The following is a 14,581-nucleotide window of genomic DNA, read 5'->3' on the forward strand; positions in this document are numbered from 1 at the left end:
CATACACACTCAATGCAAAGGATGAAGTAGGAGAGAGGAGGATTTTTTCCACTTAGGGTTTCTTCAAAGGCATCGACGAAAATCCCCTTGTATGGGGTCCTTTTTATAGTTGTGGCTGCTAGGGTTTTCAGGTGGAAACCCTAATACCAAACTTAGGAAACAAGCAGCCCATGGACTCCTTCCTTAGAGCCCTTGGACGAAATCTTATGGGCTTCCCTATAAATTTCGTCCACTCCACTCTATGGAGTCCATCAGCCCATTTATACAACTATCAATGATTTGCATAACAGTCCCCAGTTATTTAATCAGTCTCTTTTGACCACCAAATTAATTTCTGATCAATACTAATTAAATAATATGATTTCCAAATAATATATTAATCTTGTAACATATTAATAAAACCATTTTAAGTGAAAAATTATTATTCATATAATAAATTCTACTATCTCTCCTCTCGTCATCCTATCAAGTTGCATGAGTAAAGGCAACCCAAAATGATCATGCTCATAATCGGGTCAAGTACATACCAAAATAGTTATGGGCTTAGACACCTAATCCAACAACTATTTCAATTTGCAAAAATTTAAGGGTGGATCGGTGATTGCGAAACTGCTGAAAGCTGAAAATGCATGTTTCGTGTGAATTTTAAAAAATCAAGGCGTGTATTCAAAGGGTCTAACATTATGATGATCAATAGACGGCGGTTGAAGTTTGTTACATAATTTTAATGAGGTGGCAACGTTTTATTGGTATATTATTTTGGGAATGATTGGCGTGATTCCGTTTGCTGACATCTGAGATGCAAAATATTTAATGTGTGGTGGCAGGTTTTCTCTCTCCACTCCTATAAACGGTTCATATTCAAATTGAACACCTTTCTCACCGTCTAAAAATCTAGCTGTTCATCATCTTCCTTTCTACGCTTAAAAACCCTAAAACGCAACCTTTGATAGAGGATTTCCTGCTCAAATCACATGGCTTCTTCTGATCGTATCTCTTTCATGAACCACTCTTCTTCATCTGCATTGCTGAACATCAAGTTAAATCAGAATATGGTGGTTGTTCTCGTTCCCTCGAAGTATTATTAACTGGTTCAACCCTTGATCGTCTGCTTGGATCATTCTATACTGAAGAAATCTCTGGTTATCATTGGCATATTCAACTGCTAGTTACAATAAGAATATGGAGGTTATGAGCTTTGAAATTCAAGGGGTGAAGACGTCTATTTCCAAATCAAATTTCTGCAAGTTGCTAGGGCTTTAAACTGCTGAATATTTGATTGCTCTAGACAATTTTTTTTGCATCGTCTGGTATTCAAGTCTATCAACAAATGTGGTACATCTCTGATTTATCTGTTCTTTCTCAATTTAAGAAGTCTGCACTTCCTCCCATTTGGAATGCATTTTTTACGATAATGTTCAAATGCTTTTCTGAGAGATCAACTGGATCTGACAATGCAAGTCGATTATTTCATACTTTGTTATATGGACTCTATACTGGAGAAAATATTGATTTTGGAACTATCTTATGGGATCAATTTGTTCAAAGTCCTGCTTCAAAAACAAAGGACATTGAAATTTCCCGTGCTCGTTTTTGGTCAATTATGGTGCGAAATGCTATGCTCCATTATCATATTCCAGAGATCAGAGATGTTGTTATTGCTGATATTCCCAAGATGAAAACCTCAATGTTTGTCACTTTTGAACCAAAGAATTTCTTGATTGTGGGTTTAATTTCTCAATCCATGTTATCTATGGTTCCTGCTGGTAATCCTGTCATTATTGAATATTTGAAGACTGCAGTTCCTACTGGAGATATTGGATCTGATTCCATTCATGAAGAAGAAATTCCAAAGAAAAAAGTTCTATGAGAAAAGTGAAATCGATTGTTTCTAATAAATCTAAAAAGCAAAAGAGGCGAAGGCTTACTCATGTTGTTATTGAAGAAGAATTAAGTGAGCATACTGAAAGCCAAAAGGAGTTTGCTCTCAACAATGAAGAAGATTCTACAAACATTGGGTTGAATTCAAAACCATTTGAGATTCCTACACCTCCCATTATTTCTACTACTTCTCAATCCACTCCAATTCCAACAAGTACATTTTTTGTTCCTGTTTCTCAGTTTTCCACAAAATCATTTGAGATTCCTATTTTTACTAAGGCAACTATTACTTCTGTATCTCAAACCACAACTTATACAGAACCTCCACCAGAGGCTTCTACTTTTGAATCCAATCGAGGGGCGAATAAAACCTCAAGCATTCCTGGTAACACGTAAGATGTGGGGCCAAATGTCAATATCGGTGTGAATTTGTCTCAATCACATGTGTATGCACCAGAATTTACTTATACTCCACCTGTCATTGATGATTTTGAAGAAGAAATTCTCATGAAAGATGATTCTGAGTCCAATGATGAGTTTGTTGCAACTGATTTTTCGTTTCATGTGGAAAGTGATGATGATGATGATGCTCCGATGACTAAAGGAGATTTTCGCAAATTGAACAAGAAGTTAGATGAAATTCTTTCTCAGTCTTCTACTTTATTGAATATGAAATATGGAGAGCTGATTTCTTCTCATCAAGAAACAATTCAGAAGCTGGTTCAAGCTAATGCTAATAATCTTTCACAACACAAGAAGCTTGTTGAAGATTCTTCTAAAATAATCACGTAAGCTAGCTCGCAAGTCTCCACGATTCTCTCAGAAGTCAATACTATTTCATCAAAGCAAGAAGCTTTCATGAATTCATTTCAAACAACTTTTGATAAAAATGTTTCTGGCATGAACAAGGTTGTGACAACCCGATATTTCAAGACAATGTAATGTTCTAAATTCAAGTATTGTAATCTATTTTTGATATAATAAAAATAGCGTCAAAAATGAAATGTTCAAGAGTCTCTATTGGGTTACATAAAATGTTAGATATCGTATCAAGGTTTTCAGAAATATAAAGAACACAAAAATCCGAGTTATAACGAAGAAGTTATGACCAATCAAAGAATCGCGACAAAACCGGTAAAATACTGTTAAGTGTAAAAGTGAAATTTCAATAAAATACTTTTTAGCCTTAGGTATCTAAACGAAAGTCGTAGATTATGTTAAACCGTAAACGTGCATAAAAAGAACGTCCAAATCTGACTTCGTATGAGGAAGTTATGATTTTCTAAGTTTCGGATATAGCAATAGACAGCTAAAAACACGAAATAGAGATCGAGCGACTTTTAGCCGACGCAACCTTAACGAAAATCGAAGATCCCGACAATGGTAGAAGTACAGTAAAAAGACAGACAAAAACGGACGTCAGATGAAGAAGATATGAATTTTTAACGGACTTTTCCTCTCCCGGCCTGTTAAAAATATAATATTAAAATTTAAGTCAAAACTACTCGGCGGAGTCTAAACGAAAGTTGTAGAGCATAATCTCACCTACGCGTGGATATAAAGAACGTCGAAAGCGGAGTTCGTATGCGAAAGATATGAATTTCTGAAGTTCGGGACACGAACTTTGACACTATGTCAGAGCTCACGACGTGAACACAGTGTTCACGACGTGAGCAGGCTGATTGACTCTTCCAGAGCAAGTGGACTTATGACGCATGCCATGAGCGAATCGGGACCAAACTCACGACGTGAGAGTCAAATCTTTGGCTATATATAGAAATCAAAGCCTTCCGACCTTGGTTGCTAAAATCTATCCTCTCTCCTACTTCTACACATTGTTAAGCCCCTCTAAACCACCCTGAAGCCCCGGTAACACCCCTAAAACACAACGCGAGTCCCGACGCCCTGAAGTTCCCGAGAAAAACATTCTTTCCAGTCGAAGTGTTGCCCGCGTGAAGCTCGTTTCTTCACCAGAAACCCGCAGTTACGTCAAGAAAGATCATTCCTAGAAACGACATGCTGCCCGATTCACCACTTATCTGGTGAGTTCATACCCCTATATTTTCACGTCTTTTCTACGTTTTAGGGGGGAAATACAAGTGAAACACAAGAAAAACTTACGTTGAAATGCTTATAAGTTCAAATGTTTTACCTACATCTTATGTATAAATGTTAAATACATAAAATAACGTAACTACTAAAGTTAGAGACTACTTTTCATGCAAGGTTGGTAATACACCAAGGTTTTTCATCCTAACGGAACACCCTTTTTAAAAACTATAATAGGTGTAGTTACGAGATATTCATGATATTTTTACATACTATAAACAAAAGAGGAAATACTTATATTCACAAGGAAAATGGACTTTTCATATGTAAACCTGTTGATACCAATTTTTGTGAGATATCTGAATTCATCGAACCGTTCAGTTCGCAAATTAAGTCCTGTTTTATAAGCCATAATCTCTTGTAGGGAGAGCGTGATACTTGTGTATAGATCTATATGGGACTGACAATCCCGCACCTAAACTGTTAGCTACAGTTAGACCAGCAGGTATGGGGTGACAAACGTCATATCATTCCAACGCCTGAAGAACGCTGTTACAGGCAGCCTGGGTCAATAGCACGGTTATAAAAACTCACATGAGGTATTAATACATCTCAGTTTACGGGGCTGTTAAACGCCTTAGTGATTATATATACTTATATAAATCTACTTATACTATTGCAAGTATGGAAAACACTTATGCATTCAGTCTTTGGAACTTTTTCAAACTACCACACATATATGGAAAATATTGGATTTTCTAGGAACAAACTCAGTTATTTTACACTAAAAAGGATACTATTCTTATACAAAAACGCTTATGAACTCACCAACTTAATTGTTGACACTTTTTCAAAACTACTTGTATTTCTCAGGGATTCAGTAATACAGGTAAATCATCAGCTTTTGGAGAAGGGAGGCTAAGACGTCAGTCTTAAAACTTATTAAATCATCATATTATAATTTATTTTGAGACATGTATTGTATTCAACAATGTAACTTTCAAATTATATTATGATGGTTGTGTTTACTTTCTTTACAAATATTCAACTGTTATGATACTACGTGAAGTCACCCACCCCCGAATGTTTCCACCATTCTGGTTTGGGGGTGTAACAGATTGGTATCAGAGCATTGTTTATAGTGAACTAAGTATATCGAACCACATTAGATATACAAACTATAAATACAAAGGGACTAAAATTCTCTGAATAAACGTTTTCACACAAACTATATTTTTAAAAATTTTAAATGCTAGTTTTATAAAAGTATAAGTACATGCATGCACAACGATCTAGTATCATAGTCAAAACTATACAAAAGTATTAAGGCAAGTTGGACACTATGATTAGGCCTCAGAATATGTAATCAGATCGAGGATGAATATAGCCTGATCAACTATATTTATCCGAGATATGACCAACGTATGTCGGGGAATGGTCGTAGTAAGCAACAAGTCAAAAACTTACCAAAGAAAACACTAGAATCAAACTTACAAATTTAAAATACTATAGGAGTATTTTATGGTATTATAAGAACTTAAATAAACGTGTGAACCTCGATATTTTGTTAGATCTATAAATCGTCAAATAAATAGAATCTTACCCATAAAAAAAACTAAAAACCTTTACTGGCAAGTCTATAATTGCAAAGTGCATACTTTAAGGTTGCACATGATTGAGATTTTATAGGCTTAGGGTTTATGATTTCGCTTTAGGTCCTTTTCCTTGTGTGGATGAGGGCTTAAAGTGAAGCTACTTATCTAATGGCCTATTCGATCTTGGCTGTATGTGATTCGTATACACTAGGTAGTTATAGGAGGACTCGGTGTAAGGTCTTATCGTAAAATTTTCTTTTTACACTCAAGCTTTATATATATTTCTCTTATCTCTATTCTCGATCATAAGCAAATGGTTGGATTCCATCCTCCCGGAGATCCGTACCTTCCTAATCAAGGGAATGCTGGTTAGCTCGGTGCCCAACCAGAAGATGAGCCTGCAATTCCCCTAGACGATGATGTTACTGAAGACTTTCTAGAAGACGACGACTCCGGATCAGAAGCTTATAATCCACCTCCAGTTGCTCAGAACCCTAACCCTCGTCAGAACTTTCAAGGCCCGACGCCTCTGTGGGCCATAAACCTAGAAAGGTGGAGTCATGAACAAGGTCAAAATTTCCCCTACCAAGGAGACCGAAACTTTTACAACCTAGAAGCTGGAGGTTCAGCAGATAGAGCACTTCCCGTGCTGGTTCGTCGCGTTTCTCGCAACACAGAACAGGGAAGAGCTATCATCGACCGAGTGGTACAGATCCAGACTACCACTGGTGTCGACGCTGTTCGTCTTCGCAACCTAGAAGACAATCATAACGCAACAAGGGATCGCACCAACTTATTACAGGGAGAACTGGCGGCTTCCCAAGCCGAAGTGCAACAATTACGAGAACATCAAGTTGTACAAGATATGCGTATATTCGAAATAGAACGCCAGTTAGCCAAACCCAGGGCCGAATCTAGTAGGAAGTAGATCATACTCTACTCGCCCTCTGTTTACTCTCTTGGTTATAGTCTAAGTCTTCGGAGATGTCTTAGAATTATTTTTCATGCTTTTTCAGTTCGACCGCGAAAATCCATTTTCGGTAGGTCATCTTAATGTCGATATTTTTCCCAGAATCGTGGTGTATTATAGACCTGTTTAAGGTCAAATTTTCCAAACTCTATGTACTTAATACACCTATAATCGACATTTACTTCTTACATTTTGAAAAAGTAACCACTCAATTTCACATTATTTTGTTACAAGTCGTACTTATATTGAACTTCTAATTCCAATTCCTTACAAGATCCCTATCGAACTAAGTGCTTTGGTTATGAGATATCAAATTCATGTTCATTCTGATATCTTACAATCGTTTCACCTTTTAATCTGTATAGTAAAAGATGCCTCCGCGTAAAACCCAAACCGACTTAAGATGTTAACGTCAATGCTCTTTCTTAATAACTTAAATGCTTTTACAGTACTATAGAAACATAGCAGAGACGTAGGTCGAATCATCGAGAACAGTATAACAAAACGAAAAACTTGCATTCGCATGAACTCCCGGGATTCGAACTTTTCATTATGAAGAAATGGAGATCGGTGTAAGAATCGGAAGTAAGACGGCACAGAAATTCAATATACATACGAAGGAGAAGGACACCCTATAAATATCAGGAGAGAACAAATCATTATCACCCAGAGTAGAACGGAGAACGGAGGAGGGCCACACGTGTTACATGCGAAGTGTTTGAGTGCCTTTTTGTCACAGTAATAACTAATAAATAATGCAACCTAGTGAGTTAATGAATACATTACTCACATTAGGTTTCGAACTTATCATCTTTTCCTGTATTGGCTAATAACAATGATTCGGATCACGAAATCTCAATCAAGAGTGATTACTCCTCAAATTCATAAGTCGATTTATTGTAGACTCTATTATGAATTACTTTCAAATCTTTTCGAAAACTGAATCATAGTATCCACCAACCAAAGATAACTTCGTTCGGATGACACTCGTCTGGTAACCATTCTAGAAACTTCATTCTACTCTCTTACCAGGACTGCATCATAGGGATGTAGGTCAAATCTTTGGGATCAGTATAGCGAAACGAAAAATTTATATATATCTAAAGCTAACCATAATCACTCACAAGCTCATTTTCTCATCTTATAAAAGAATCATGCCTACGAAGAAACGTAACCAACCCTCCGATAAAACACCAATCCTTCAGATAGATGCGGCTACGTTTCAAGCTGCAGTCACCTCAGCCGTAGCAGCTGTCATGGCTCACCTTAATGCTAACAACACAAATGTTAGTAGAAATGTGATCGGCAATCCCGATCGTGGTGATAATCAATTTCAGCAACAAGTGCCTACTTGTAAAGACACTCCGAAACTCAAACCTAATTTTCTGAAACGAAAGTTCGAGAACAAGAAAGGGAGTTGTTCAACTCAAGGACCTACAGAAGGGCAACAAGCTGGGGCAGTCAATACCCCCATCAGCCCTGCTATCCCAACACCGACAACCGTACTTAGGAAACCTCCCACATTGCAGCAAGTGCAACTACCATCATCATGGAGTCTGCCGAGTACTGCATTGCAATAGATGAAACATAAAGGGGCACATCGCCCGTTTCTATAGGACTCTGGTCAAATTCACCAATTCAACTACCAACGTTGGAACAAGTCCAATATGTCATCTTTGTGGTGATAAAGGACATTACAAGAGGGACTGTCCAACAGAGAAGAACGACGGGGGAGCAGGAGGAATTTGACCCCAGAGAATGGGGAAACATAAAAGAACTCTGCTATAGTTTGGTACGCTTCCAAACCCCAATAATTTATTTATAATTATAATTACTCTCTCATTCGAACCAAATCACAGCATTCATATAAAACTTAGAACCCTATCAGGTAAGCTATGATGGCTTAGTGTAAGCATTAGGGACATTTATAATTAAGATTTGTAGATTTAAAGTGAGTGATCTCGCCTCATTTCCTGTTCCTTGTTTGGTTGTGGATTTAGGGCAGGGTTGCTCAGCCAACTGTCTTACCAATCTTAATTATACATGACTTGTGTACACCAAACGATGATAGAGAGACCTAGTAGGAATCATTCCATGAAAGTTCATAGTTTCAAAATTTTCAGAACCCTCGTATTAGTAGTATCCACCAATTTTGAATTAAAAAGGGGATTCGTAGCAAAATAACAGAATAAAACTGAAGGCGCTGAAAACTTATGTACATAGAATTGTTCATTATCCTAGTAATCATCTCTTCCAGAATAACTTAATATCTACTTCGTTGAGAAGTTCCGACATCCTCATCCGACATGGTTTGGCTTGATCCTTACCATGCAATTTTTTTATACCGTCTAAAAGAACTTTTTTTTTCAGCTGTCAGATGAAATTCTTCCAAACCATAACGCAAACCTTTATATCATATATCACTTCAAAACTTCAGAAGTACCCATGCGAGGGGTACCACACCTTCTTGCCTGCTCAATAGATAGAAAACTTGAAACGGAAAGCACCAAAGAAGTCTTAGAAGTCAGTAACCACCTGTAGCATACTCAAGAGATCTCCGAGGAAGACCACTTGTACTGCAAGTCAAGTTCAAGAATAGAGTATAAGAACTCATTAGGTTAATCTATCGCTGCTAGTTGTATATGCAAGAGTGGCATATAATTTAGACTCAACAAGATTTAGGATGTGTGATTCTGCCCTACTTCATGTTCCTTGCCTGGTTGTGGACTTGGGGCAGAGCCACCCAACCGAAGGTTTTGTCGATTTAAATTATATACAACTCGTATACACGAGGTGAGGATGGATGAGCTAAGGATGAGTCTTATCATGAACGTCAGAGCAAAAGCCCGCATGCTTACTATAACAACCGGAGATACCTGAGCGGGAGTGGTAGCGGATTGCAATGGGCTTAAAAATCAAGTTACCAAGGCAACAGGTGGACTTGATGCCATTTTGGGGGATCGTCGACAGGTTAACTAAATATGCACGCTTCCTACCAACAAAGGAAACAGACAAGCTGGAGAAACTGACTAGAACATACATCAGGGAGATTGTGCGACTACATGGTGTACCAATATCCATTATCTCGGACATGGATAGTAGATTCACCTAGCGGTTCTGGAAGTCACTACAAAAATCTCTAGGAACGAGACTAGACAAGAGTACCGCCTACCACCCACAAACCGACGGACAGAGTGAGAGGACCATTCAAACCTTGGAAAATATGCTAAGGGCTTGTGTGATCGATCTTGGTAAGGCATGGGATACCCATTTACCATTGGTCGAGTTCTCATACAACAATAGCTATCACACTAGCATCAAGGTTGCTCCATTCGAAGCCCTCTATGGCTGCAAGTGCATATCACCTCTGTGCTGGGCTGAAGTGGGTGACACGCAACTAGCTAGAGACCCTCGTCATCCCTCTGGACGAACTCGAAATCAACGAGAGTCTCCACTTCGTAGAAGAACCAATAGAAATCATGGATAGGGAAATTAAAAGAACTAAACAAAGTCGCATGCCCATTGCGAAAATCCGTTGAAATGCCAAGCGAGGACCAGAATACGCCTGGGAGCGCGAAGGTCAGAAGAAACAATAATACCCGCATCTTTTCCCTAGTCCATAAAATACTTAATTTAGAATTATTTTCGGGACGAAATTCCCTCTAACGGGGGGATGATGTGACAACCCGATATTTCAAAACAATGTAATGCTCTAAAGTCAAGTATTGTAATCTATTTTTGATATAATAAAAATAGCGTCAAAAATGAAATGTTCAAGACTCTCTATTGTGTTACATAAAATGTTAGATATCGTATCAAGGTTTTCAGAAATATAAAGAACACAAAAATCCGAGTTATAACGAAGAAGTTATGACCAATCAAAGAATCGCGACAAAACCGGTAAAATACTGTTAAGTGTAACAAGTGAAATTTCAATAAAATACTTTTTAGCCTTAGGTATCTAAACGAAAGTCGTAGATTATGTTAAACCGTAAACATGCATAAAAAGAACGTCCAAATCTGACTTCGTATGAGGAAGTTATGATTTTCTAAGTTTCGGATATAGCAGTAGACAGCTAAAAACTCGAAATAGAGATTGAGCGACTTTTAGCCGACGCAACCTTAACGAAAATCGAAGATCCCGAAAATGGTAGAAGTACGGTAAAAAGACAGACGAAAACGGACGTCAGATGAAGAAGATATGAATTTTTAATGGACTTTTCCTATTTCGGACTGTTAAAAATATAATATTAAAATTTAAGTCAAAACTAACCGGCAGAGTCTAAACGAAAGTTGTAGAACATAATTTCACCTACGCGTGGATATAAAGAACGTCTAAAACGAAGTTCGTATGCGAAAGATATGAATTCTGAAGTTCGGGACACGAACTTCGACACTATGTCAGAACTCACGACGTGAACACAGTGTTCACGACGTGAGCAGGCTGATTGACTCTTCCAGAGCAAGTGGACTTATGACGCATGCCATGAGCGAATCGGGACCAAACTCACGACGTGAGTTATGCAAAACTCACGACGTGAGAGTCAAATCTTTGGCTATATATAGAAATCAAAGCCTTCCGACCTTGGTTGCTAAAATCTATCCTCTCTCCTACTTCTACACACTGTTAAGCCCCTCTAAACCACCCCGAAGCCCCGGTAACACCCCTAAAACACGACGCGAGTCCCGACGCCCCGAAGTTCCTGAGAAATATTGTAGCACCTGGTTCCTGGTATGTATTTTATTTAAGTAATGTTGCATTTTTGGCCTGGGACTCGGCGAGCTAAAGGCCCAACTCGTCGAGTCGGGTCCCGGACTCGACGAGTAGGCTCTGACTGGACAAAACCCTAATATGAGGGTTTGCACCCTATTTAAACAACCTTATACAGCCTCCATCGCCCCTTTATGCTCCCAGAAACCCTCCATAGCAAACCCTAAGTGTTTTGGTGCAAGATCTAAGGCTTTTGAGTGATTTTTGTGGGTTTTGACCTCAAGGAAGGAGGAAGAACATAGAAGGATCAAGAGGAGACTGAAGGATTCGAGTTTGGTTCATCATTTGCAGTCTTTGAAAGGTATAAAGTCTGTACCTTGCTTACTTGTTTGTTAGATCCCTTTTTGGGGAGGATTTAGGGCTTTTAAGCCATATGAGGTGACCAACCATGATTTGCAAACATGGTTGGGGGTCAAGACTTCGGATCTAGCACTTGGGGAGAGTCACAAGGCATATTTGGGTTGCTTTTGCACCCAAGGAAGGCCCCATGCAACAAAAGAGCCATTTTAGAGCCTTTTTGGCTCAAAAGTCCCATGCATGCATGTAAAGTTCGTAACTTTACGTGCTAGATCGAGCTTAGGGGCTTGGATCTATCATTTGGAAAAGTGTTGTACATCAGAAATCGAGCATTTAGGGTGTGGACGTTATCGACTCGGCGAGTCCGTTCTTGGGACTCGACGAGTCCAAGGCTTTGAGTCTCATATCTGTTGAGGGTCAAAGAACTTAGTTGGGTGTTAGAAGGGTTGTAGCAGGACAGAAAGAGTGACCCAACGCATTGGACTTAGTTTTAGACCTGGAGTTCATGGGACTCGACGAGTGCTAGAACAAACTCGGCGAGTCCAAGGCAATCTTCTTATGTTTGAAGATGAACTCGATGAGTTGTTCATACAACTCGGCGAGTCAAGATCAGGACTTGTTCATCAGTTGAAGATGGAATCGACGAGTGTTCATACCACTCGGCGAGTCGGATGAAGGTTCATCCGAGGTTGTGTTAGAAGGAGAACTCGACGAGTTGGCGGCCCAACTCGACGAGTAGAGACGTGGATAAGGACAGTTGAAGAGATAGGGACTCGATGAGTTGGCGGCCCAACTCGACGAGTCGGGTCAACTGGAAGTTGACTTTGACTTTGATTTGGACTTGGTTAGGGGTAAAATGGTCATTTTACCCTAAGAATAGTTATCAGACTCTGATTGAGTGTTTTGTGGGGATTATAGCCGGAGGATTTCCGGAGCAGCAGCAGACAGAGATTTCCCGCACAGATTATCAGCAGCTACTCGTTCGAGGTGAGTTACCTTCCAGTAGGGGTGGGTCTAAGGCCACAATGTCAGCCCACCCAAGAGGGGTATTTAGAAGATGATTGTCTTTGTTATAATTATCTTGGTCTGGTTACGTGCTTTGGTCATGAGTTTTATCTGTATGATATGTTACGTGTATAATAGGGATTAGTTTCCCTGACAGCGGTCCTTAGGACGGAAGGGTAGGTCAGTACCCGGATATGCCTGACTGTATGTTTATATCTTGTTGTTGTATGCTAGTGGTAGGGGGTGGAATAGTCCCCAGTTACCGGTTGAAAGATACCGATGATGACTACCGGTTGAAAGATACCGATGATGATTACCGGTTGAAAGATACCGATGATGATTACCGGTTGAAAGATACCGATGATGATTATCGGGTGAAAGATACCGACGATGATTACCGGTTGAAAGATACCGATGATATTGTATGGTATGTGGTATGATGGGGGAACTCACTAAGCTTTGTGCTTACGGTTTCGGTTTTGGTTTCAGGTACCTCTTCGTTTAAGGGGAAGGAGCCGGCGGCGTAGCATCGCATCACACATGATTCCGCATCGGACTTTCTGGGATTGTACTCTGATTTTCCTTATTTTGATGTCATGGTTTGGGACACAACATTATGATTTTGTAATATGTTGCTTTATTGACAGTGTTATGGTAAAATGTTTTATAAATTATTAATTTAAAAATGAAATTTTCGGGCTTGAATTTTGGGATGTTACAAGTTGGTATCAGAGCCCTGGTTTGAGGGATTCGGACATACCCTCGGGGGTGTCTTGACTCAAACCGAGGGACTAAACGATTTTTACAAGGCAAAATGGTTTTCTAAAATCTAAATGGAAGGATTTTAAGAAAGACGAAGTGTGTGATGCATGCGACCGGCCGGGCTCAAGTAAGTTCTCTCCAAGATACTCATACTTGCAATGTTATGCTATATGGTTTTGATTCAGAAAACTGCATGCTAGAATAGGACTAAGGATCTAGGAGGATGCCTTGTGTGCCTGATATATGATTCTGAGAATTGCATGCTAGTTAGGGCTAAGGGTCTAGGGAGGATGCCTTATATGCCTGTTGTATGAGCTGTATGCTAGGACTGTTTAGTCAGTAGGAGGATGGCCTGTGTAGGTTATGCCTGATTTGGTTACCCAATGCACGAATGTTGCTTGCTTTGTGCTATGGGGGTTCTGGCCATCTTCAACTAGCTAAGGAACGGATATGTAACAGTATCTGCAAGTTAGTTAGGGGGAAGTGGTGGGGACTCCTAGTGCAGCTGATGGCGGAGGGTAGGTCGGAGAGTGCCCTAGGGAAGCCTAGGATGAGGTTAGTGGAAAGGGTATCGGTAAAGGGACTTGGTGAAGTCGAAGCAATCCTTGAGGAAAGTACGGGTAGATGTGGAAGGTAGTATGGGCCCGTACTACTGAAAGCAGAGGACACGTACTCGAATCAAGGAGGGCCTAGATGGAACCTGTAAACTTGGAAAGTGTGCGAGACATCAGAAAATTATATGTGACCCGGACATTCGTATGTTTATTTTCAGAATGGTGATCACGCGACATGGAGCAGGAGGTTCAGGATTTAGGTCAGGATCGGGCTCGGGCGCAGGATCCGAGCATGTGGATGATGGGTTACGGTAGTTCATGGCGTCTGAGATCACGAGAGGTATCCTTGATGCGACACCGGTTATCTTCCGGTCGATCAAGGAAGGGATCATTGAGCTAATGGAGGATCGCCTCAGGGCATTCAGGAGTGACATGGCGGCCAACCAGTCAGGATCACGCACACTGTCCTTTAAGGACTTCAGAGGGAGTGGTGCGCCGGATTTCCATGGGGTGAAAGACCCCATTGCTGCTAGGAGATGGATCGCAGACATTGAGTCTGCGCAGCTGACGAGCTTCTGCCCGGAAGGGTCGAAGGTCCGTTTCGCTGCAGGGTGTTTGAGAGACAGGGCCAGAGATTGGTGGGAGTCGGTTGGCGACTCTCTGGGAGCCTCGGTTGTTGAGGCTATGACCTGGTCAG

The sequence above is a fragment of the Lactuca virosa genome, chromosome 2 (assembly GCF_052849685.1).
Source record: "Lactuca virosa cultivar CGN04683 chromosome 2, Lactuca_virosa_CGN04683_v6, whole genome shotgun sequence".
In the NCBI taxonomy this organism is placed as follows: domain Eukaryota; kingdom Viridiplantae; phylum Streptophyta; class Magnoliopsida; order Asterales; family Asteraceae; genus Lactuca; species Lactuca virosa.